Genomic DNA, 25,676 nt, shown 5'->3' on the forward strand with positions numbered 1-25,676 from the left:
TCGGCAAATCACAGGCTTTACTAGTGCATTGGTGTAGCACGCTCATCAATGTCGGTGCCGGATGGGACATGCCTTTGCTATCATCCTTTGATTTGTTGTCGCCATCGCATGTTTTTGGTGTCATTTGTCGATGTGTCGATATCCATTTTCTTTGCCTATTTTGCTTCTTGTGCATGCCGTGTGTGTGCATTGTTGGTGCGTATATGATTGTGTGCGTTCGCTTATGTGTGTAGTGTATGTATTTGTGTGTACATGTATGTGCTTTGTGAGTGTGTGTATGTATGGAAAGAGAGAGAGAGAGAGAGAGAGAGAGAGAGAGAGAGAGAGAGAGAGAGAGAGAGAGAGAGAGAGAGAGAGAGAGAGAGGAGAGAGAGAGGGAGGGAGGGAGGGAGGGAGAGAGAGATGTTGAGAGGGTAAGTGTCTGTGTGTGTATATGTGTATGTGAAGAATTAGAGAGAGCTTCTTATTTATTGCCTACACAGAAAGAGAGAGAGAGAGAGAGAGAGAGAGAGAGAGAGAGAGAGAGAGAGAGAGATGGTGAGGGAGGTGTGTGAGGGTGAGTGTGTGTGTATGAGGGTGTCTGTGCAGTGTGTATGGAAAGAGTGCGTACGCACGCACGAGAGAGAGAGAGAGAGAGAGAGAGAGAGAGAGAGAGAGAGAGAGAGAGAGAGAGAGAGAGATGAATTTTTTGTTAATGATAATGGATGAGAGAGAGAGAGAGAGAGTTGTTCTCTTATGATAATGGAGGAGAGAGAGAGGGAGAGTGGTGCCAAGCAAGAGGGAGAGAGAGAGGGCTAGGCCTAGGGTGTGTGTGTGTGTGTAGATGCCACCAAAGGGAAGAGAGAGAGCTGAATTGACTGATGATGAACGAGAGAGAGAGAGAGAGAGAGAGAGAGAGAGAGAGAGAGAGAGAGAGTTTTCTTGATAATGGAGGAGAGAGAGAGGGAGAGTGGTGGCGCTAAGCAAAAGGGAGAGAGAGAGAGACTCAGAGAGAGAGAGAGAGAGAGAGAGAGAGAGAGAGAGAGAGAGAGAGAGAGAGAGAGAGAGAGAGAGAGAGAGAGAGAGAGAGAGAGAGAGAGAGAGAGAGAGATAGATAGATAGATAGATTCATTATCGTCCACTGAGGTCACATATGACCCATGGGACCAAAGATGCCTACAAAATTGTTTTCCTCTCTAGAAGAGGATGGTGGAAAGTACGTCCTCTACTCATGAGAGAGGGTGATGTTCACAATCTACAATGGAGAGGTCTTACCACTAGCCGTCTCCTAGGTGGACTTAGTGGCAGTGTCTAACTCCATTTTACAAATAGAAGACAAACAACTAGTTATGTGGTATCCTTAGGGATTGTCTTGGTAGACCGAAAGTCCTCAATGATTGCACGTCCTCCACAGTAAACTGCCCATTTCCCAGCTGCCCTGGCTTCACGGATCTTGGTAAGCTATTCTCTCTTACATCGAAGTTGTAAAGGAGTCAAATCCTCTGCAAACCATAACTCGGTGTCTTTGAGATTGTTTGATTGGTACAACATAGTATCACGGGCTACTTTGGACTTGAATGTTATGGTTCCATGGGAGCCACCATTTTTGGTGACATGTGAGGCTATGGAATGAACCTGCGATGTGTCAAGCACTGTATCCCACTTGACTGTTGGCATTAAACTAGCAAGCTGACGTACTGAAGCGTGAAAATTACCTGATGTGTACCACTCTTGAGGCAGTCCTCCAAGCCGCAAGTTGAGGGATGCAACATCTCGGCGTTTGAACTCGCGTATCTCCTTGTTAACATGAGTTTTGATTTGGGATGGAAGACTTGCAGTGATCTCTTGAACCTGTGCTTGGACGGTGTTTTAAGGCTTTTGCCTCCATCTCTCCTTTGTTGGTGTAGTGCTTCTTTTCGATGTTTGTGAGACGTCCTTCAACTATATCTAGGTGTCGTCGAAGAAGGATGTTCTCCTGATGTAACACCTCGATTTGTGCGTGGAGGGCATCCAAATCCGAGGTTCGTATGTCGGACGGTTTCTTTGGGGTACGTTGTCTAGAAGTTGGCGGTCTTGCTAGGAAGGCACCTGGCCTCTTGCTGTGAAAGTTTGTGAGGAAGCTCAAGGGTTATGAAAAGGAGCTAAGATGTAGATAGCATAGCTTCTAAAGCTAAAGAAGTCGCTCACTTATCCTTACAAACACACACATGATGGAGAGAACTCTTGAAAGATAGTAAGAACAAAACAAAAATGAAAACATCGAGATTACGATCATATCGTATCATGGGTACGATAAAAGGGTTAATGGATGAGTTAATGATATTTAATCTTTGTTGTCCAAATAAGCTACGGATTGCTCTTTGGAACTGTAGCTTTGTGCTTACTATAGTGTATATGTTTTGTCTAGCGATTGGGATTAGTTGTGAGTACAAATCCTCTTGATTCATAATAAAATAACCACATTCACATCAAAAGAGAAGTCATAGTAAATAATAGGTAGTATAATGGGATCTGGTGAGAGAAGTACTTCATTGAGCCTTTCAGGACCAAATAGAAACACTATGCGTTGCTGAAAGTGAATCTTTCGACTAATCCAAATGTTGACCCTAATAGATTGCACTAAATGGAATTGAAAGAAACTACCTCTATGTGGATTATGGTTATTCATCAATGATATAATTAGTATGTTCAAAGATAAAGGTGTGAAAGAAGTGAAAGGAGAAGAAGAAGAGAGTTTCTCTCCCAAGCCCTATTGTTGCCCTTAGGCAATAAGGATACTGCGGGGAGAGAAGTACCTATAGCAAGGAGATTCTAGAGTTTGTGGAAGAAAATGAGAACCTTAACAGAGAGAGATGCTTGTGGAAGATGAAGATATGGTTACTAACCTTGTGCACATAATTGTTTCCCGCAAGAAGGTTGTACCATTACATTCACAAGGTTGCTGCTTGAATACCTTCCAATGAAACAATTAGTACACAACAAGAGAGATCAAAGGAGTAGTAAAGATAGAATTAGAGATAGATCTAAGTGTGGTGGTGGTATTAAAGATAGATAATGAGGGATAGAGATAGACTTAGAGACAAGTATTGGACTAGATATGCAAATGAAAGGAAAACTAGCAACATATATCTTACATGAGAGTAATCGCCACCACCTTAATGGAGAGAGAAGATGAGGCAAGACTTCAGCCTTTCTTCAAGAGAAAGTGTGGCACTAAGATGAGTGTGTCACAATGGAATTGAGCTATTCTCACTCACTCATAACTTGCCCCCAATGAAGAGAAGGTTGCCCTTTTTATAGGTGAGGGAGCCATGTTTTACATAATCACTTGATTAGGCTAAAGAATTAGCCCAAATCAAATGTTCTTTGGATATTTCTTAAAATTGGCAATATTAGGACTCAAAATATCATGAAATTCAGCATTTTTGGTCGTTGAGGCTCCATGTGGGTGCATGATGTATGTGGGCCCCACCTACGCATCTTCTGTGTGGCTCCAGCAGGGGGTCCCAACTTGTGTGTCTTGTCCTTCAAGGCATCTTTGAGGTGTCACATTCACATGCTTGTGTCTTTTATCCTCCAAATATCTTATTTTATGAAAAAAGAACAAGATTACCTCTTTTTACTTGATTCACCTGTTTACCATCTCTTCTTGCAGTGTAGTTGTAAGAGGATTTTTCACTCTTTTCCCTGTAACTTTTGACCTGTAACTCGGATTGACATGCTTCAACAGGAAAAATTGGACAACTAAAAGAGCTTGACTTGGTTTTTGCCTTTTCTCCACACCCTTAGGTGGGGATTTTCAAATTGGGATGGTCCAAGAAGCTTTGGATCTTCCTTTTCATAAAGTCTTCTAGTAGGCCCTTCCCTCTTGTATGTATCCAAGAAGGTATGCATTATTGAAGGGTTATATTATTAAATAAATGTGAAAATAAGAAAATAATTTATATATAGTAGGGTATAGCTGAGATATTAGAAGAAATATACAAATGCTCTTCCCTCCGACACAATCATTGATACTTCTCTTGTAGTACTTTCTAATAGTAATGTACATTTATATTACTTCAAAGGTAATACTAAGGTATGGTATAAAGCTTTTATTTATTCATATGAGTATTATATGAAGTATACTTATGCGTCAAAAAGTCACAAGATAAATCGTTTAATGACCGTTCCCACTATATACGTGCCACAGCACGACAGCGCAACACAAATGCAAAGGATTTTCTCCCAACCGTGGTGATGGGGCTGGAGAGGGGTGTACTTGGAGATGATGCCTGGTTCAATGCTGAACTGAGGGTGCCGATTGGGAGGCTATGTTTTGGCGTGGGAAAAGGCCTTTGTTCAACCTTAATAGGTTTTTTGAATGCCATGTCTTGTGGCTGGGTCGAGCGAGTGAGAAGGCGGCACCAACAGGCAAGGACGACGTCGTCTGTACGCTCGGCCTTGAACGATGAAGTGACACCAAGGCTAAGGACGCCCCTCTGGCTTTGTTGACTAATGCACCGAACAACAGAGAGGCGTTGGGCAGATGACGCATTGGGGCACTGCTATAGCACAGCTGTGGGCTGATTCTAGCTTGACATTAGGGTGAAGAGAAACACCCACCCACGCGGCCGCATCGCGACTCGCAGAATCCCAGAGAGAGAGAGAGAGAGAGAGAGAGAGAGAGAGAGAGAGAGAGAGAGAGAGAGAGAGAGAGAGAGAGAGAGAGAGAGAGAGAGAGAGAGAGAGAGAGAGAGAGAGAGAGAGAGAGAGAGAGAGAGATTTCCATAGCATGAGAGCAAGGGGTGTTGGTGGTGGCGGCTAGCTGCAATAGAACGTTTATTTATTTTTTTATTTTTACAATGCCCCCTGGATTGGGGTTAGTACCCATGGCCGAGGATTTCGGAAGTCGGCCACTAGCATCATGGGAGATCAACTGTGGATTGGCGATATGAATTTGATGCATCCAATGCAAATTTTTGAAGGCATCAACTGCAATATTATTATATTTAAACTATTATATGTAAATTTATGCAATGGGTAGTTCCCACAAGGAAGAAAATCGGTACGCTTGCGATTTGTAATCTTGTGTGTGATTGCAGTTTTGAGTGGGCTTATTCTTGCTCTGAGGACATCCTCTAAAGCTCAAGGTTGATAGATCGCATCTAGCCACAGAATGGGACTCAATGCAGATCAGTGGGTAAATAATAAAATAAAATAACACGGCTCTCTTCTTACTTTGATCCCCACTTCTTCAATACTATTAAATCATCTAACTATGCACATTAGCAAGTGTTAATGATATTAGCAATTATAATATCTCCGGGTTAATTTTATTTGCGAGTTAATCAATTCGTGTTTTTTTGCTACAGGTGATGCTTTTTCGAGTTTATAGAAGCATGGATTCCACTCATATGTATGCTCTCTAAGGTGGCATTGTGGTATGTTAAATAAGTACCGAGGGAAGGAGAGAGAAGAAGGATTAGATGGAGAGAGAAAAACATACTTGTGAAATAGAGATAGGATCGGGGTGTGAGAGTACCGACAACGAGAGAGAGAGAGAGAGAGAGAGAGAGAGAGAGAGTGGGAGATGAGGGGGAGATGAGGGGGAGAAAAGGAAAGATCAAAATGAAAAAATTCCGGCTAAAGTTTGGGCAAGAAGGTTCTCAATCCGGTTCGAATTATTTTATTTAGTAACTTGGTATAGAATTGTTTATGTGTTGGTTTAATGTATATATTTTATAAATATCCTACATTTTAATTGAGATGAAAGTGGAGTTAAGTAAAAGTGGAGTTTTGTTGTGAAGAAGGAGGTTGTGTGCACGTTTTCTACTCACATGTGTGTGTGTGTGTGTGTGTGTGTGTGTGAGAGAGAGAGAGAGAGAGAGAGAGAGAGAGTGGGAGATGAGGGGGAGAGAGGAAAGATAGGTTCAAAATGAAAAAAGTCCGGCTCAAGTTTGGGCAAGAAGGTTCTCAAGCCGGTTCAAATTATTTCATTTAGTATCTTGGTATAGAATTGTTTATGTGTTGGTTTAATTTATATATTTTATAAATATCCCACATTTTAATTGAGATGAAAGTGGAGTTTTGTTGTGAAGAAGGAGGTTGTGTGCACGTTTTCTACTCACATGTGTGTGTGTGTGTGTGTGTGTGTGAGAGAGAGAGAGAGAGAGAGAGAGAGAGAGAGAGAGAGAGAGAGAGAGAGAGAGAGAGAGAGAGAGAGAGAGAGAGAGAGAGAGAGTTTTCCTGGTCATATGCATGTGAAAAGGTTCCAAAGCCGGGTCCACAAATAATGTTTTCCGAGCCCTTAGAGAGGCAGTTTGTGGTGGTTACTCATTGCACTATTATATGCCTATAGTATTCATAGAAGAATAATAATCATAGTGTTTCCCGAGCCCTTAGAGAGGCAGTTAGTGTTGTCTACTCATTGCACTTTTAGATTCTTATAAATCTTATAGGGGAATAATAATCGTAGTGACAAATCATGCATATTTTATTGCACACCCCACTTTAAAAGTTAGTGGTGGAGTAGTAGACGATTATAATATTCATATTGACAAATCATGCATATATTATTGCACGTTCCAATTTAGTAGTTAGCATATGCTGCGTGGGACCCCTCATGTCACTAACACATGCCACTCTTCCATCACTATCAATGCTTTTTGAGAGCATGGTGCTTTAGCCTATATAGATGTTACAAGGCAAGCACCATATGCTGCACAAGTGAATCGGAGGTGCTAATCAAGAGAGATTTTTTCATTTTCCCTGTACTTATACAATGCCTATAGGATATGCTAGTACTGGTAATGAGGTAGTTGCAAAAATCCATGAAGAGCTTCACAAACTCCCCCCCAACGCACCCCTTGAAGAAAAGAAGACGTTTACACAAAGAGAGCGTGACACAAACAAGGCGATCCGGATGTTCAACCAACTTAATCGCGCTCGCAACACCGAAGACGAGGAACTCAATGATGGCTTTGAGACAATGCGAGAAGCTCTGGGCAAGTGGGAGACATGGGGGTACATAGATAGCTCTCGAAGGGCCACTTTACAGGCGGAGATTGACCATTTGCTTGTCTGCAAACGCACAATCAACCTGGTCGACATCTCTGGCTCTAATGTGGTAGAAGATTGAGGCAAGATTTAAATAATTATGCACTAAATAATATAGTTAAATAAATATGCACTAGCACATGATAAATTGTACTAGTGTGATGCAAGTTGTACTGTGTGTGTGTGTGTGCAGGTTTGATTCCCTATGTAATCATGTAAACAACTTATTTTAATTATATGATGCTTATTTTAACTATATGATGGTGTTCCACTCTTCAGTGCATTGGCGAGAATAATTCATATGTCTCTGTCTGACTTATTATTATTGAAGTAGCTGTGATACTTTTAATCGGCCTGGTCTACTAACACATCTTCAAGATCTGTCATAATTTAGGGTATTGTTGATATCTTGTAGCTAAACTGAACCGTCAAATGTAACTACAAGCTGTTTGAAAGCCAAAAATGTAAAGAAAATCTACGTGAGTTTTTTATATAATGCAAGAAAAAGATGAGCATGTCTTTAGTATTTACCCTACTTTTAGTAGAATATACTTTCTTGTCCATGTAGGTGTTGTTGCAAACAAGGATGAATGCCTAATAAGCCAATTTGAAACTAGGAATCTAAAAAATATTGATGGTTGTACTTGTTTGGGCGAAGACCTCAAAGTAATGAAACACGCATAGACTCTTGCATATAAAATAGTAATTAAGAACACTTTACTGAGTTGAAAAACTGCATACGTACATAAACACACACGTATAAATAACTATATATATTGTATAAACAAGTACTTAAAAACACTTTACCGAGTTGAAGATCTCCTTACGTACATAAACACACACATATAAATAAATAAATATAAAAGATATTATATATATAATATAAATATTATATATAAAACTATATATATTCTTAGATCGACAGTGTAAAGAAATACTGACAAGCAAATGAAATTTTGACAGCATAACAACGTGAAAAATAAAAATAAAACCATTCCATACTTGTTTCTGTGAAAGCTTGCCTAACTTTTGTTAAGCTTTCCTATTCTATACTTGCTTCCGTGAAGCTTGCCTAACTTTTGTGTATACATGAAACCATGATTATGTTTCTAAACATGAACAAAAAGCATGATTATATTCACAAGCAATCAAAATTTCGACAGCATAACGACGCGAAAATACAAACAAATTTTTTTTCCATTCCATACTTGCTTCCGTGAAGCTTGACTAACTTTTCTGTATACGTGAAATCATGATTATGTTTTCAAACATGAACAAAAAGCATGATGATATTGATAAGCAATCAAAATTTCGGTAGCATAACGGTATGAAAATTCAAACTAAAAAAATTCCCATTCCATACTTGCTTCCGTGCAGCAGCGAATGCTCACGGGAAGAAGAAATTACATAAGCAAAAAAGCATATGTTGGTATATTACTTTGGTAAATCCAAAGCTCTCAACAAACTTATATCTAGTATAATAAATATGAAATCATGGCTGAATTGATAAGGACGATCAACACCAGCAACATGTCTTCAGTAATACCAAAAAAGTGGCACCCAAACACCATGGTCACACGTCGTTCCATAAAAATCACAAACTAGAAAAAATGATAGATAATACCAATGTTGATGTCAATCAAGGGCAATGTGATCCGGGCTCATATTGTTGCCAATCAGTCTCCTCATCGCTATCTACATCAACTGCTGAAATAGCACGTACACATGGAGCCTTGAAGCGTGAAAAATGTTGATGGAAGACCTCTGGATCACTATCTATGCAGAGACAGTGTCTAGACAACTCAATGCAAACATTGCCCAAGCCACCACATCCAGAAAACATATCAACAATGTAGGTGTGCTCCGCAGTAAATGTCCGCACAAGCCAGCTAAAAAAAGAAAAAAATATGCGTATTTTTACTTTATGTAACATAGTCTAATAACGCATAGTAGGAAGCATATATTCTTACCGAAAGAAGTCAAGGCTACGCTCATCGGAACCTCTAAGAGCGTGTCCTCCAATGTACTCTCCGTCAACGCGCTCCACCAGTATTCCGGACTTGGCATCAAAAGAGTTGTTGTCCACGCTCTCTCCATCTCGTCGATCGTAGATAGGACGTTGACCCTTACGATAAAACAATCCTAGCAATAGTGTTTCCACCTACAAATTACAACTAGAATGTGATCTAATTGAAGAAAACTACAAGCATGCTTTTCAATCAACAAATAAATTTACTTACTCTCTCAATCTCAATGGTCTTTCGCACATAACCATCGGGGATCAAAATAAGGATGGTGTGCATCATTTTGAATCCCATCTCGATGGCATGGCTAGACACAATGCCAAAGTGATCAGTGGAGCTTAGGGTGATGTACCACCCATTGTCTGCCACATACTTTGAAGCTATTACGGCCACTTTCTTACTTAATTTTTGAGAGAATTGATTCCATGGAGGGACCTGCATAATACACATTGTTAATTTAATTAAAGTTCCAAAACTATCATAGACTGTCCATTGTGGTTTTGAAGGATGCATATCTCGTCCATTGTGTGTATGCAAGTGGATGTGTGCATGATTATGTGTGTGTGAATGTAAGTGTAATATGTGTGTGTATGCAAGTGTGTTGATGTTGTGAATAAAAGTGTTTATATGTGTGTATGTGTGTATATGCTTGACAATACAAATATAAAATTCTAAATTTCGGCAGCATAACGACGTAAAATGCAAATTACAAAAAAAACCATTCTCAACTTGCTCATGGCAAGGAAAAATACAAATCCACTTTGACATTTGTATACCTCTTCTCTACAACGACCTGTTCTTACATCATTGTAATTGTTACTCTAAGTGTGTTTAATATGTGTGTATGCAAGTGTGTTGATGTGTATGAATGCAAGTGTTTATATGTGTGTGTGTGTGGATGTATGCATGATTGTGTGTGTGTGTGTGTGAATGTAAGTGTAATATGTGTGTGTCTGTATGCATGATTGTGTGTGTGTTTGTGCTATGTATGCAAGTGTGTTGATGTTGTGAATGCAAGTGTTTATATGTGTATGTGTGTATATATGCAAGTGTGTTGATGTTGTGAATGCAAGTGTTTATATATGTGGGTGTATGTATGTATGTATGTATGTGTATGCAAGTGTAATGTGTGTGCGTATACATGACTGTGTGTGTGTTTGTGCTATGTGTGCAAGTGTTTTGATGTGTGTGTATCACTGTGTGTGTGTGAGTGTGTGTGTGTGTGTGTGTGCTTACCTGGACACGCTCGCCCGATCCACCGGAGGAGGTCCAATGGAAGCTCCATTGGAGCTCCTCCATGCCTTGAAAGGCATGGTGAGAGGGCAGCGCGCGCGCTACCTTCTCACCATGCCTTTCAAGGCATGGGGGAGCTCCAATAGGAGCTCCATTGGACCTCCTCCGGTGGATCGGGCGAGCGTGCGCAGGTAAGCGCGCGCGCACACACACACACACACACACGTGAGTAGAAAATCTACACACACACACACACACACATAGTACCTGGTCTTCTCTTACTCCTTCTTCTTCACAGCAAAACTCCACTTTCTCTTCACTCCACTTTCATCTCCTTCTTCACAGAAAAACTTCACTTTCACTTCAATCTCAATTAAAACTCCATTTAAACTTCACTCCACTTTCATCTCAACTACTACTTTTTTCACACACACCATATATTACAAAAATGATATTGTGGTATAAACACTCTCACACACACATTCATTTATATATATATATATATATATATATATATATATATATATATATATATATATATATATATATATGTATATACACACACAAAGATATACACAAAATGGATTCATATATATAGTTTTACTAAAAAATACTATGTTTTTTACACACACACACACACACAACCATATATTTAAAAAAATGATTGTATGTGTTTGTGTGTATAAAAAACGTAGCATTCTTAAAGTTAAGTCATGCACACACACACACACACACACACACACACACACACAAAATGTAAAAACTATGTGCACAGTTAAATATCTTATGTGCACATACACTCAACTTAAATATCTTAACTTAAAAAAATGCACATACACTCAACTTAAAAATATCTTAACTTAAACTATGTGCACATACACTTAACTTAAATATCTTAACTTAATAAAATGCTACGTTGTTTACACACACCCACAAAATCATTTATACACACGCACAGTAATGTATATAACTTAACTAAAATAATTATATATACACACTACCAAAAACACACACACATATATATAAAATGGCAAGATGGAATCATATATATAACTTAACTAAAAAAATTGCTACGTTTTTTATACAAAGTCAGTCATATAGAATGTTACGTTTTTTATACACACACTCACACAATCATATATATATATATATATATATATATATATATATATATATATATATATATATATATATATATACACACACACACATACACAAAAGATGAAGACACTATTAGACTGCATTAAATGTAGTCTAATAGTTCAAGGTGGTTCAAGGACTGCATTAAATGTAGTCCTTGAACCACCATTTATAAATTAAATGGCCCCTCAAATTTGATGACATATTCCACTGCACATACATTCAGAACCGTCATATATTAAATGCACTTCTTTAATTATGATTTTCATTATTCTTTGAGCTGTCACAAGATCTTATGCAACTGTCTTTTCGTCTACCTACCAATCTTTCACTTTCATTAACCTTCACATCTTTCATTAACTTTCACCAGTTTCATTAACCTTCACTTTATCTTTAACTTTCATTAACCTTCACCACCTTCACTTAATCCACCACAGTTTTCTCGCATCTCCACCCTATAATCTGTTGCTTGAGAGAATATGTCCAACATGAAAGTAACAATAACTTAGAAGGTTGGTGGTCAGATAGTCAACCGCGACATTCAGTTGAAGGGAAACTCATTGTTGCTTAGTGCTTACTATTTGCAGAGTTTGCTGCCTCCATCTTGCCATTTTCAGTCACTATCTGCTCTTATTGAAAGTGACTGTGGCCTAACAAAAGTCTTGTTGCAACCACCGTGGGATATAGAAGGTCATCAACATTTATTAATACATGGTTCTTTTTCGAGCTTGTTTGAGATGCTTCATTCAGACACATTTATACAGGTATCTGACAATGAGAAAGGAAATGACAAAGAGATATCTGAAGATGTTTTAAGCATTGTGCATCTTGAAAGTAGTGGTGACGATATAGGACAACTCAAAACTCAGTCAATCGTCATTTGGATTCAACAAAATCCAGGGGCAAAAAAGTTAAATGATCTGTTAACATTATGTGGAGCTCCTTTGCAAGTTGCTGAACTTCCACAACATTATGATGGAAATTTGTGTTTTGAGTTACCTGCGACTCAGGATAAAACAAAACGAATGACAGGGATGGAACAACGCTTTGATGGTCACTTGTGGACTCGCCCATCTGTGACAACCATGGCAATAGCATGCACAATTCGTCTAAGCCACTGTTTGGGATTCATGCAGTGTAATTATTCAACGTGTCCTCATTATATTAAGGAACTAGAATTCAATAGTAGAGATTTTCATGGATATTTGGACAGACAGGTGAAAAAGGACTACCTTGCAATGGAAGAGAATACAACAATAACTTGTCATTATTGTCAGAAGGTTGTTACTTGTGTTGCTGCTTGTCCCTGCAAAATCTATTATGTTTTGCCTAGAGATGGTACAATGTCGCGACTGGCAATACATGTTGGTAAACATTGTCATAATGTTAAGGCAGGAACCTCTAGGGCTGCTATTTCAAGAGTGCGAAAACTGGTAGGTGCAGTACTAAAAATAGAAAAGGGTGGCCCAAGAAAAATTCAAATGTTGGTGGCTCAACAACTTGTTCTTCACTCCTTGATTGGTGAGGAAGCTGAAGCTACATCCGATGTACAATTCAATGATTTTTTGGAAGAAATGATGCCACTGGTTCAAACCAAAGGGTAAGAAAACTCAATTTGGTTCCTTGAATTTGTTCATTTTTTAACTATTATAAATTTAGCCTTCTTGTGATGCATCGTGTAGGTTTTCTTCAATTGTTTCAAAGGAGAGAAAGAGTCAAGGTGCTGTTATTGGGGATGGATATGATAATATTTTATTGCTTCAAAAAAGGTGCATGTTTCCTTTTTTTCATGGGAGTAGATTTCCTGGACAGGGTGAAGAGGATGACAAGTGCTTCCTATTTAAAATGTCCACTAAAGGACCAGGTTCTGGGATTGATCTAGTAAATCGGATGAAAAGAACTGAAACTGGTGACTTGAGAAATGCGTGGGTACATTTTGATTTTACCCATAGAATAGATGGATGGGCAACAATGTCATGCTCAGTTTATGATCCAAGGTTATCTTTAAGTATTTAAATATCTCGTATTTTTTAATCATTAAATAAAAGAAGATGTGTGAAAATGTTTATGTTGAATATCTTGCAGCATACGATCACTACAAATAATTGCTATATGTGAAACTAAAGAGGAGGATGCAAAGACTCAATTTATTTTTTGGGAGAGCCTTAATTCAACAATGGAAAAGTACGGACATGGTGCAACTAACTTTGCGGGTTTTATGTCTAATGAAGCTGGTGCAAATTGGAATGCTATTCGAACAGTCTTCAATGGAGGGCCAGATAATATCATGGAGGGACGTGAACGATCATGCCTATTTCATTGGGAGCAGAGTCTCCACAAATATGCTAAAAAGTGGATACCTCAACATCTAACAAATCAACACATTGATATGTGTGAGGACTGGAGAGCTTGTAAGACCATTGTGCTTGCATCTCAAAAGGCACTTTCAATTCAAAAGTGGTGGATACAACATCTATCTGCAGAGAGCATCACAAGAGTGAGCAGATGGTTTAAATGGTGGGAGCAACGAATTTCACACTGGGGAGGAATTGGAACAGATGTAAGTACCTTTATGACAATCTATATTTTTAGAAAAATATCTTTTCATACATGAAATTTATAAATTTTAATTCATGTCTTTTTGCATTTCATAGGGTGTTCTAAGTCTGTGGGAGCAGGCACAAATTCCCAATGTTAATTTATCAGAAAGTGTACATGCCAGTTGGTTAGCAGGTCAAGATGGAAAGGGAAAAATATCCTTGTATGATGCATGTGTAACAGATGTTATAAACTCATATATTCAATGTGCAAAGCGTTTGGGATATACTACTGGGCGTTATATAGGAACGGGTCCCACAATGGAGACCTTGCTTTCTCGAGTTGAATCTTAGCAAACTCCAACTCCAACCAACGTGGCCCATCTATTACACGAGGCTGTTGCAGGGACTCCCATGTATGCGCAGCCAATTTTGCATGGAGACAAAGAAACAGTACAACGCAAAAAGAGGGGCAGAACAGGAACAAGTAGCTCCCATTGGCTGGAATATGTCATGGAATCTAAGCAACGAAACCATCGCGGTCGACCAAAAAAAATCAAGTTTGATACCCAAGGACCAAGTATTTCTAACATTCCGCTGCAAATTAGTGATAGTGATGATGATATTGGATCTCAAAAAGAAACAACCACACCTTTGTCATCTAAAACAAACAATTTGTTTGAGAGTGATGTGCCACGCACTCAGTGGGCCCTCAGGAGAATGCCCATTCAAAGTCAAAGAAAATGTTTTGGAGCAGTAGGGAGAAAAAATTGTGACAATATCTTGCATAGTCGCTCAATTGGTCTTGTTGCTCCATGTATATGGTCCGAAAGAATGTTCAAGGGTAAAACAATCGAGCAATGGTTATGGTTTTGTAATCATGATATTTTGAATACCCAATCAATCAAAAGACAAGTCAAATATTTACCTCCTGCTTCAAATGTTTGGCCAGTAGCAAGAGGGACAGATATCTCCACACAGGAACTTTCCGCGCTGTATCAGAGTGGATTTCGGATAGAGAATTCAATGGTAAATCCACAACCTCTTGCTGGCGACTGCAAAGAAGGTGGTGGCAGCTCGAGGAAGAAAAAGTGGAGGCATGGAATCTCTAAAGAGGCCATGAAGAAATTGGAAGCATGTAATAGTATGACAATTATATTTTTGGATGAAGTGAAAAGGTCTCAAGAGCATGTAATTTTCCGAGTTCTCACTGAAAATAGTTATGAGATTCATATAAAATAGAGTCAAGCATGCACGTGTCCGGATTTTCAGAAGTGAGAGAATACCAACAAATCCTTTTTGGCATGCAAACATATGTACTATGTGTACACAAAAGTGCTCGGACTTGAACCTAAGGAGCACATGATTATTCATCAGCCAACCCTCTCACCAATGGACATCGCTTTTATTCTTGGACAACCAAGGATGATTTCTCCCTCCATTTAATTACAATTGGTTTGGTATGCTTCTTTCACTCAACTAGAATATTGATCTATGATATGAAAGTATTTTTCTGTATTTATTTTGGTTTATTATACTTGTGATTATTTATCTTGAAAAAACATTGTTTATGCAGCAAAGGATTTCAAATTTCAAGCAAAAGATATGAAGCATCTTGCAAGCTATTTGGGAGCAAATTACTTGCCTTTTAGAGTGACCATTACATTTATGGCGACTATCCTTTTTTGTACTCTAATTTTGATCTTATCCTGTGGTAGTTTTGCGAATGTACTTACATCCTCAAACTTATGTTGTTTCAAAAAGCAATTGCTTGGGAAAATTAGTATTGTCTCTATCTGGCATTATTTTTGACTTCATCACATTTATATATACTGTGGATTATATTTAACTCTGAAATTAGTGTTGTCTCTATTTTGCATGATTTTTTACTTTATCGCATGTTTATATGCTGTGGATTATTTGACTCTGATCACATGCATTGCGAGCATATTTGACTCTAATGGCATGAGTTGTGAAATGGTGATTTTATTTGTTTACATTTTTTTCGTCGTTATGCCCTCTCGGTCTCTCTCTCTCTCTCTCTCTCTCTCTCTCTCTCTCTCTCTCTGCGTAGTGATATACAACTCTATGATTTTACTTTCTCTCTCTAGAAGAGAAGTCACTCTCTCTCTCTCAAGGATTTATGATCTCTTCTTCCAATGGTAACTCGCATAAATACTATCTCTCTAGAATTTATACTTTCTCTCTCTGTCAACCACACATATATGTAGTCTTATGACGATTGAAAATTACTTTATGCTATGACACATATTTGGTTAAAAAAACTCTAAAGATTGCTAAAATTGTCAAAAAAACTTGAAATGAAAAACTCGCAAATGTTAAATCTCCAATATCTCCTAATCACTTTATTAATCCTTTTTAATCCCCTCTCTACTATTTAATCTTTTGTAATATCCTATCTAAGGTTGTATGCTAATCCCTTCTCATTATTAGGTATTTTTATTAAGTTTAATTTTCTCAATTACTATGTTTGATTATCATGATTTAGTAACTACTATATCATGAAAATAAAGAAGAAATTCTCTTTAATTCAAAGATGACTAACTGTATCATACAATCAGCACTAATTGCTGCTGCAAGTTGAAGCAACTAACAACACTTACAAGCATGAGAGAACAAAATACTTAGCTGATGCTTGTCGAAATCCTTAATCTTGGAGCGTAGCCTATGCTTTGATACCACTATTGCAAACGGAGGCGTGGAAGACCTTGAAAATACCAAGAATAATATACTGCAAACCATAAAATAGACTACTCGACATACCTGGCAATCCCATAAGCACATAATCAAGTGATACACGAACAAAGAGAAATGGAGAGCAAGATAGAGCGAGGGAGAACGTGCAAATGTGCCTCTTAGAGCAGAGTGACACATCGGCACAACAAGAGAGAAGAAGGGAGAGGAGAGAAGAAACACACGAGCACTGGGTGCAATCTCCCCCCATGCAAGAGTGAGAATTTCCCTCTTGCACGTATTTTATTTATAGATTCTTCAATGCTCAAATGAATACACATTGGCCGGCCAACACAAATGAACATAGCTCCTAATGAGCACTTGAGTAATAAATGTACATATCCCTTATCCATAACATACCATTCCACCGGGCATATCCAAATCCCATAACCTACAAACAAAGGCATCTTCAAGGCTTCAAATTCTTTAAAGGAGAGAAAATATCTCTATAGTGAAGAGGGGCTTCACCGTCGGTGAAGAAGAGCTTCACAAACGGGATCTCTCTCTCTCTCTCTCTCTCTCTCTCTCTCTCTCTCTCTCTCTCTCGCAATTAAATTCAAATTTTGCAACCAAGCATAGTACTCGCAATACTTTCACAATTTTGATTGCGTAAAGAGGAAAACATTAACCTTGGAGAGTCTCCAAGTGTTAAGACCCCTCTATTGGCACAATGAGTGAGAAGGGTGTAGATTATAAATTTTACATGGGGGACGAGGTCAAGGAGTTATGAAAGTTTTAAAAGAGAATTTTTTTCAAGGGAAAACAAATTGAGTTCAGGCCAAGGTTGTGATGGTATGGAACATGATTGACAATTAAAGGATCTTGTCCAAAGGTGGTCGATGGAAACAAGTCAAAGTTCACGGCATACTATTGGCACCAAGCTGGCCATTTGTCTTGATTTTTTTTTTTTATATTCTAAAGAAAATTCTGGGAGGATTTCGCTTGGAATATGAACCAAATGCTAATGGTTGTGTTTGCTTTTTCTGCAATGATAAGATAATGTACATGATGTGTTTCACCATTGATCCAATTGTTACTATATTGTGGTTTGATCAACATCTATGCAAGAAAAAGAAAGGCAATGAGAAGTAGTGTTCAGGAAAATAATTTTCCCAACCATACACAATTCCTTTTTATGATGTATCCAAAGAGAATTCGTGGAAAACAAGCCATTTTCTAAAAAAATTACTCTGTTTTAAAAAAAAATCGAGTGAAATATTTCCTTTTCTTCTTGTTTTCAATTGTCATTTTTGAGTTCTAAAGCGGCATTATTGTATGTTCAGACACATTTATCCCAAACAAGGAAGAGTAGGGAAAGAGACTTGATACAATAATACTCCAAATGCTCATCATAATCAATTTACAATGTGTCTTATTGATTAGAAAAAAATGTTTAAATGTGTATTATTGAATTTTTAGTTTTGTGAGTCACTTTAGGGATCTTACGAGACACCCTACTACCTAAGGATACTTTTTTATGATGCTCACTTCTTGTAGGGAGGAAATTTTCTATCAATGCATATTTTTGTATGAAAACTATAACGTGTATCACTTCATGGAAGGAAGAAGGGAACTATAACACATGGATCAAATGGTTAACACAAATTGAAGAATACTTGAGGCTATTTGATGGTAAGATAGAAGATTTATGACAAAGAGGGGTGAGGGGTGTTAGGTGTGACACTCATGGGCATAAGAAATCAAAACTCCCAAATGATCCATCCACCATGGTAGACCAACCATTGACTCTTTGTGTAGGCCACGTCCACGTTTTTGATCTCTTTCCCTTTGTTTTGAGCTATTAACAAGGTGAAGAATCACGGTGGCCTGCACAAAGTTAATTGAGGTTGGTTGAGTGTGGAATGGAAATATTAAAGGTGTTTATAGGGGATGATAATGTAAGTTGAGGAGTGATATGACCAATACATGAAGTTTCCTGTTTCATAGGTAGATATTGTGGAGCTAGCTTAGATGTGGTCTAATGATGATCCGTGGATAGTTGGAACATCTTTTATTACTTGGTTGATGCCCCATTTATTTAGCGTGGAGGACAAACGGTTGTATGAAGTATTTTGGGCATTAATGTCAATGTTAAAGTCATCCAAGATAACGATTGAAATTTTTGTATCACGGTTTTCAAAAATTAGAGATAACGCATTGATCAAATTTGAAGGGGTGTTGCAAGGGAATCGTAAAGGGAAGCAGCCTCAATGGTTATGGTGTTTGTAAATTTGATAGCTGTGTGTAATATCTCTACTCTTGGATGAGAGGTACATGAAATTTTTGAATGGGATAGAATTTGTCGGTGGAGTAGAGGGATGCCCATGTTTTCATTGAATTGGTGTTGCAAGTAGCCTGCTATGGCAGGTGGAAAATTATTTGTTAGTCTTATTTGTTGCAAGCAGAGCACATGTGATGCCATTCGCATGGAACTTGCTACAATCTTTGCAATGTGTTTGTTGAAAGACACAACATCTAGTGATTGAATGATGATGACATGTGTGTTTCAATAAGCTTCCAACATTTTCTTGGTGGAGATCCATTTGGCTTGTACTTGGAGCCAATTTAATTCTTCTAATACAATTTGGTCAACTTTGATATGGGAAGGTTGCAGTCTTTCAAGTAGGTGTAGGTTTGTTGGGTCTCAAACGCGTGATAGTGTTGTGTATGCAAGGCCAGGTGTTCTATGTGTTTGGGATTGAAAGCTAGGGTTTGCAATGTTAGGCCCTGTAAATGGTGGATTGTTTGCACACTAGCTGGTTGTAGTGGGAACCGTGATCTTGACATTATGTTCAAATAATTTTTTCCCACTTGAAACTCATGGACAACATGATCTATTGGAGTCCATTGTCTCATAATGGTTGATGCAAATAGTGTTTTATTTTCATAGCATTTTTCTCTCCAATGATAGGGTTTGCAAAATGAACCCATATTATTATTTTGTTGAGTGTTTTGGTGAAATTTCTGTACTCAACTTCCGCGCCATTAACAATCCATCAAGAATGTCTAAGTTTCCTGCACATAACTTGATAATCATGTTTGCTTTTAAGCTCAAAGTGGCATGCAACCCTCCAATTAATTTGGGATCTATTGAAATATTTATTGTTTTGTTGCATGAGTTGTTTCTTTTATCAATGGTGATGAATGTGTGTGGTTCTCCTTCTATCTGATTGAATAACTTGAAGGTTGTGGGTGTCCTTCTTTGTCGCAGTAAAATAGATGAGAAACTTGAAGGCTATTTGGAACAGGACTATAGTAGTTTATGTTAAGGTAGTCTAGATCTTCAATGCTATGTTGCCCAACTCAAAGCTTGTTAAGGATATTTATGAATATTGGGTCGCTTTCTTGCATAGGTATTGTGAGTTCATAGCACTTTGGACATGTATGCCAATATGAAGGTGACACAATTTCTAATAGTGTTTTTTTTCCAAAGATCCATGTGTCTTTTATAGAATGTCCTTGACACAAATGGGCCACATATAATGACATCCAATCCACCGTATGGTTTGTGTGGACTCGTTTGATTGCAGGCAAGCGTAAGTCAACCATTAAGAACACCGTAGAGCCAATTAAAGAGACCTCATCAAAAACAACAATTTTTAAATCTTTGTAGAGGAGAGAAGGTGCATCCAATTTTTTGGCGCTTGAACTTACCTGTGAAGATGAACTAAAGGCAAGTGGAGAGCAGAGTGGATAGTTGTGTGATTGATATTGAAAGTTTCCTTTCCTGTATAAGCCATTAGTAGTGTCGTTTAAAAATTTGGATTTGGTGGTATTTTATGGTTATAGAATCTTTGCAATGCTTCTAATATCAATATCAAGGTGAAAATTTTGCATGTTCCTGCTCCTCCTATGAGAAACAAATGTATAGCTTTGTTAGGATGTATTCGTTTTTTGAGCATTACGTTGTCGAGTATGTGTCATTGGGGGTTAATTTTCTCAATGCCAACATAGTAGTCAGCATTTGTCATTGTGAGATACTTGAATTTGTGTAGATGCAATTGTGTCTTGGAATGTTGTGGCATGTTTAAGTCATTGAGAATATATGCTTGATGTAATTCTTGTGGATCATTGTCTATTGTGCTAGTTGTGGTCGGAGAGAGGCTGTGTTGTTTTGTTAGATTTTCTATTGGGGTGTTGTCTTTATTGAATTTTTTCTCATTTGATTTTATGATTTGTGAATGTTCGTCATGTGTATTTCTCCATGAAGACTATTCTTTTAGGTGTTGGTTCTCATTTGTGGTCCCAGGGAGGTATAACAAGCATTGTTCCCTGTAGTAGTCTTTTGGGCTTTTGAGAACATTATATTTCATGAATTGTATGATCTACCCTTACGTAGTGTTTTGTATGTTCTTCAATCTTACTTAATTGTTGATGCATATTTAGCCAAGCATAGATAGTGGAGGCTTTCAGGTCTTTCAACATATTTATCAAAAATAGTTTGAAAGAATATGTCTTTGCTTGATGGGTCAGGTTCTTGCAAGGAGGATTTTCTTTTTAGGACCAATGCACATATTGTCCATTTTTGTCATGTATAAAGTGCAATAGCTTGATGCACAATGAGCATTTAAGACAAATTGAATGTCAGTGTTTGCATCCCATAGTGTTGTAATTGTGGTGTTGAAATGTTTTGTGTGGATATTCTTTACATGTCATTGTAGAAAGAGTGTTGCAGTAGTGGAGAGTGTGCTACTTATTGCTAAAGTGTAGTCATCAAAAGATATTTGTAAGGTTTGTAACCATTTATCGAAAGGAATTTCATCTTCTAAGCTAAGTGTATTAAGGTTGTTTTTAATTTGTTTGAAAGTTTTTTTGTTGCTAGGTCAATTTTGGTGCTCATTGGAAGTGGGTCTCAAAATAATTGTGATAGGCATAGGAAATTTTGGAGACCAAAGCGTCAAGATTTTCCTTTTTTAAGGTAGATTTTTTTGTGTTCATGTCGCTGTATTTGTTGAAGGTCTGATGGGAGTCTAGAGTTGTCTGTACTTATGTGCTTATCCACAAATGCAGTGATGTTGCTATATTTGTCATGATCAAATATTGGAGCTTCTTCAACCCACAAAAGGCCATGATCATGTTGACTACCACGGCTTTGAAACTCTGTGACGAAGAAGTAGTCGGAAATTTTTCCGTAGATTGTGCTATCGTTGAGAAGTAGTCTTTTCATGGATGTGAAGTGGTTAAGATAAAAGCAAGCCGTTGTTTCAGGATCTGTGCAAATTAGACATCTGTGGAAAGAGCTATCACTTTCAATGTGTTCTCATTCAAGTGGGACTATTTGTTGCAATGCATTGACAATGGGTTTTCACCTTTTGTTGGCTCAGGAGAGTGTGACAAAGAAAGTTGATGGACCCAATTGTCGAACCATGCCAAAAATATTCTTTTTTTATTTTTTGTTGTAGTTAGGTGAAGTATAAAGTGCCTCAAAATCTCTATACCTAGTTGTGATGATAGTATCTTTTTGATGTTTGTGTCTTGACAAACTTGTGCAACACACAATGTTGCTCCGTCTAGTTTTTCTTTGTGAAGGTGTATCCAAATGGAGGATAGTATTTTTTGTGTCATGACCTTTACGGACTTGAAGAACAAATTTTCAATGTTGAGAGTGAAATGTCTATCTTTGTGCATAAGCTCTCATTTAACTGTAATTTTTATAGATAAACATACACCTCTACAAATTTATGAAACAAAGCTCATATACAAAATCTAATGACAGCATCAATATCTCACATGGAAAGTTCATGGATTTTTCCAAGCTAAATAATTTACATGCGACGCCCTTGCTGGGATATTAAAGTTGTTCCTTTGACCTTTTCCATGGCGTGGATGAAGTGGAAGAAATCCGAGGTTCATCAATAGACTTGCCACTTTGTTGAGAAGAGCCTTCCATGATCCATCGGAGCTCTGTATGATGCAAAAAGCGAGCAGAGAATGTCTTCTTGAACCAATCAAAATTTCTAACCAACAACTTAATCACTCAAGGTGATAGAAAACTCAGACAAAGTACAATAGTGCAAATTTTTTAGTGCCACACGGATATCTCAAACTGTAGCCTTCAATGGCAAACTTGAAGATGTCCTAGAGATCTATGAGGTAAAGATGACCTACAAACTACAAAAGAGCTTGCAAATGTTAGATCTAGGAAGTTATTTGTGCTACCAAACAACGGATGCCATCAATCATGTTGAGTGGGAAAGCTTCGAAGCGATGTGGACACAGCACATGGACGTCTTTGTAGGGCTCTTACTTGCTCCGTAGTACAAATTGTACAAGCATATATTCTTTCACGCTTGAATGAAAGCGCCTCATTGGAAGGATGGATTTGGAAGACTAGAAATACAAGTGCACCTAAATTCATTCATTGGATTTGGTCAGGCCCACATGGAACCATAGAAGCTCTTTAAGTTGTTGGACATGTTTGATTGCATAGAAACTTTGATGCCAAAGTTCAAAAAAATGTTTTATACAAGGGGTAAAGTAGGCAATGAAATTTTTATGAGGGTAAAAGGCCTCCCCAAGGAAGTGATAGAAGGGATATCTAGGATCTCAAAAGAGATAAAGTACAAGGTTCAAGAAGAAGACAAGAACAAGATTTTGGGGGGAAATACTGACATGTCCAAAGATGGAACAGTCCTTCAACTTGTTAGATACGTAGTGAACTATCTCAAATGCATGCTAAGTGATTGGTACAAGCCTTTAGATTTCAAGCCCCTGAAGACAAAGCAGATATTAAAGTATGAGTCAAATGTACAGTTGGCCGAGAATGTGAGAAGAAACAACTACAAATGAGAATGCAAGGGGGAAAGCTACAATTGTTGCAAGCTATGGTGCTTAAAGTGATGCAAGCCCTAGACAAAAACCTTGTAACAACTACACAAAGACTAGTAGAAGTGCCTGCATATGTCAGTTTCTTCTTAATGAATAACTATAGTTACATATACACAAGGTGTTTTGAAAAGTGAGATGGAGGGCTTGCTTGGCACATATTGGATTCAAAAGTAGCTTGAAAAAATGGAGCTTTATGCAATGCAATACAAGCAAGAGGCATGGGGACAACTGATTGTTCTTATTACCAACTTATTTAATTCTAGTTCCTTTGATGGTTGTGAGTTTATTAGGCAAAGGGAGAACGCCTTTCAAGTATCACTTGGAAACATTGTTGTGACACATACTTCTTGGTTCATACCAAATGAGAAACTCTGACATGTCCAAAGATGGAATAGTCATTCAGCTTGTTATCTGCATAGTGAACTATCTCAAATGCATGTTGAGTGATTAGCACAAGCCTTTAGTTTTCAGGGCCCTGAAGGCAGAGCAAATATTAAAGGATCAGCTAGAATGTACAACTGATCAAGAATGCAAGGAGGAACACCTACAACTATTGCAAGTTATGGTGCTTGAAGTGATGCAATCCCTAGACAACAACTTTGCAATAACTGCAAAAAGACTAGTAGAAGTGTCTGCATATGTCAGTTTTTTCTTAATGAATAACTATAATTACATATACACCAGGACTTTGAAACTGACGTGGAGGGCTTGCTTGGCACAGACTCTATTCAAAAGCAACTTGAAAAAATGCAGCTCTATGCAATGCAATACAAGAAAAGGCACAGAGAGATTTGATTGTTCTCATCAACTGTGAAGAGATAAGATCATCTTTTAGCAACTTATTCACTTCTAGTTTCTCTGCTGGTTCAAGCTATACTATAGATTTTGACCCCAATAGCACATCATCCAAACTGTTCAGGCTAAAATCCTTCCATAAGGCCTAGCTAGAAGTAGAGTAGAGCCAACACCTAACCTTAACCATAGGCACATCATTGAATATCATCAACATGAGAAAATCTATTTTTGTAGCCTTGCACAACGTGTAAAGGAAAGGTGCATCAAGAGGCACCTGGCATGGCATCGAGGGAAAGCCGTCAAGCATAGGGGCTTGAGGGCTGGAGGCAAAGGCGACCTTCCATGACTCACGACATCAAAGAAGCACGCTTACAACCATGACAAAATATCCATCACAAAAAGATCATAAATATGACTAAGAGTAATCATGAAGAACTGTAAAGATCGTGAATGAGCATTTAAATCAAGTAATGAGTAGAACATACATCATAAAGAAGAAACACAATAACATCTAGTGAAAATATCCAACCCTTTACAATAGCTCACCCTGCTTGAAGTCCATGCTCTTGGACTCCGCAAATTCATCACTACTAACATACCACATCTCGGTACCAACATCAACAGGACTAGCATCACGTCATTTAGAAGCCATTGCCACAAACTTTACAAACACACAATCTCTCAAGTTTTCATAGTAGGTGGACACAAAAAAAAGCAAGCAGTTTTGGCACTTATATAGAGGATATATACATAATTTAAAAGTCACATAATACAATTAAAATTGCCTATTCATAGCGTTCTGCAAATTCCCAATGCCATCATTAGTACATTCAAGACAATCCAAAAAGGCTACATATTATCACCGTTACGCTACTGCTGCATTCAATGCATTATAAAGCCTATCCTTGAAACTCTCCAATCAAAATGTGAAAACTGCATAAAAATTATGCTTTCATTACCTCCTTCACAAATTCCAAAAGCATCACACCTTGCTCTACCCGACATGTGCTTGGACATTTCTCACACGGGCCTGCTCTCTACAAATGAGCAGAAGACTTTGACCTTTGCATAGCGAGCAAGCCACCTCATCATCGTTTCCACCTCCCAAAATCAAACCAATTCCTACCACAGATAGAGCCTTCCTTGTGCTGAATACTCATACATAAAACCAGACCGGCACTGCTAAATGAATCACATCACCAAATCACCTCTTTAATTCATTGAATGCACACAACCAGGCTGTAGAGAGGTGCCCTCCTTCAAGTGGTAGTTGGAAAACACGTGTTGCCAGACTGTCAGAAAGAAACCCAACCCTCCTCAACCTCTTGTGTGTTGATCCCATCACCCC

This window comes from Adiantum capillus-veneris, chromosome 15 (assembly GCF_014529385.1).
Source record: "Adiantum capillus-veneris isolate H3 chromosome 15, ASM1452938v2, whole genome shotgun sequence".
Taxonomy (NCBI): domain Eukaryota; kingdom Viridiplantae; phylum Streptophyta; class Polypodiopsida; order Polypodiales; family Pteridaceae; genus Adiantum; species Adiantum capillus-veneris.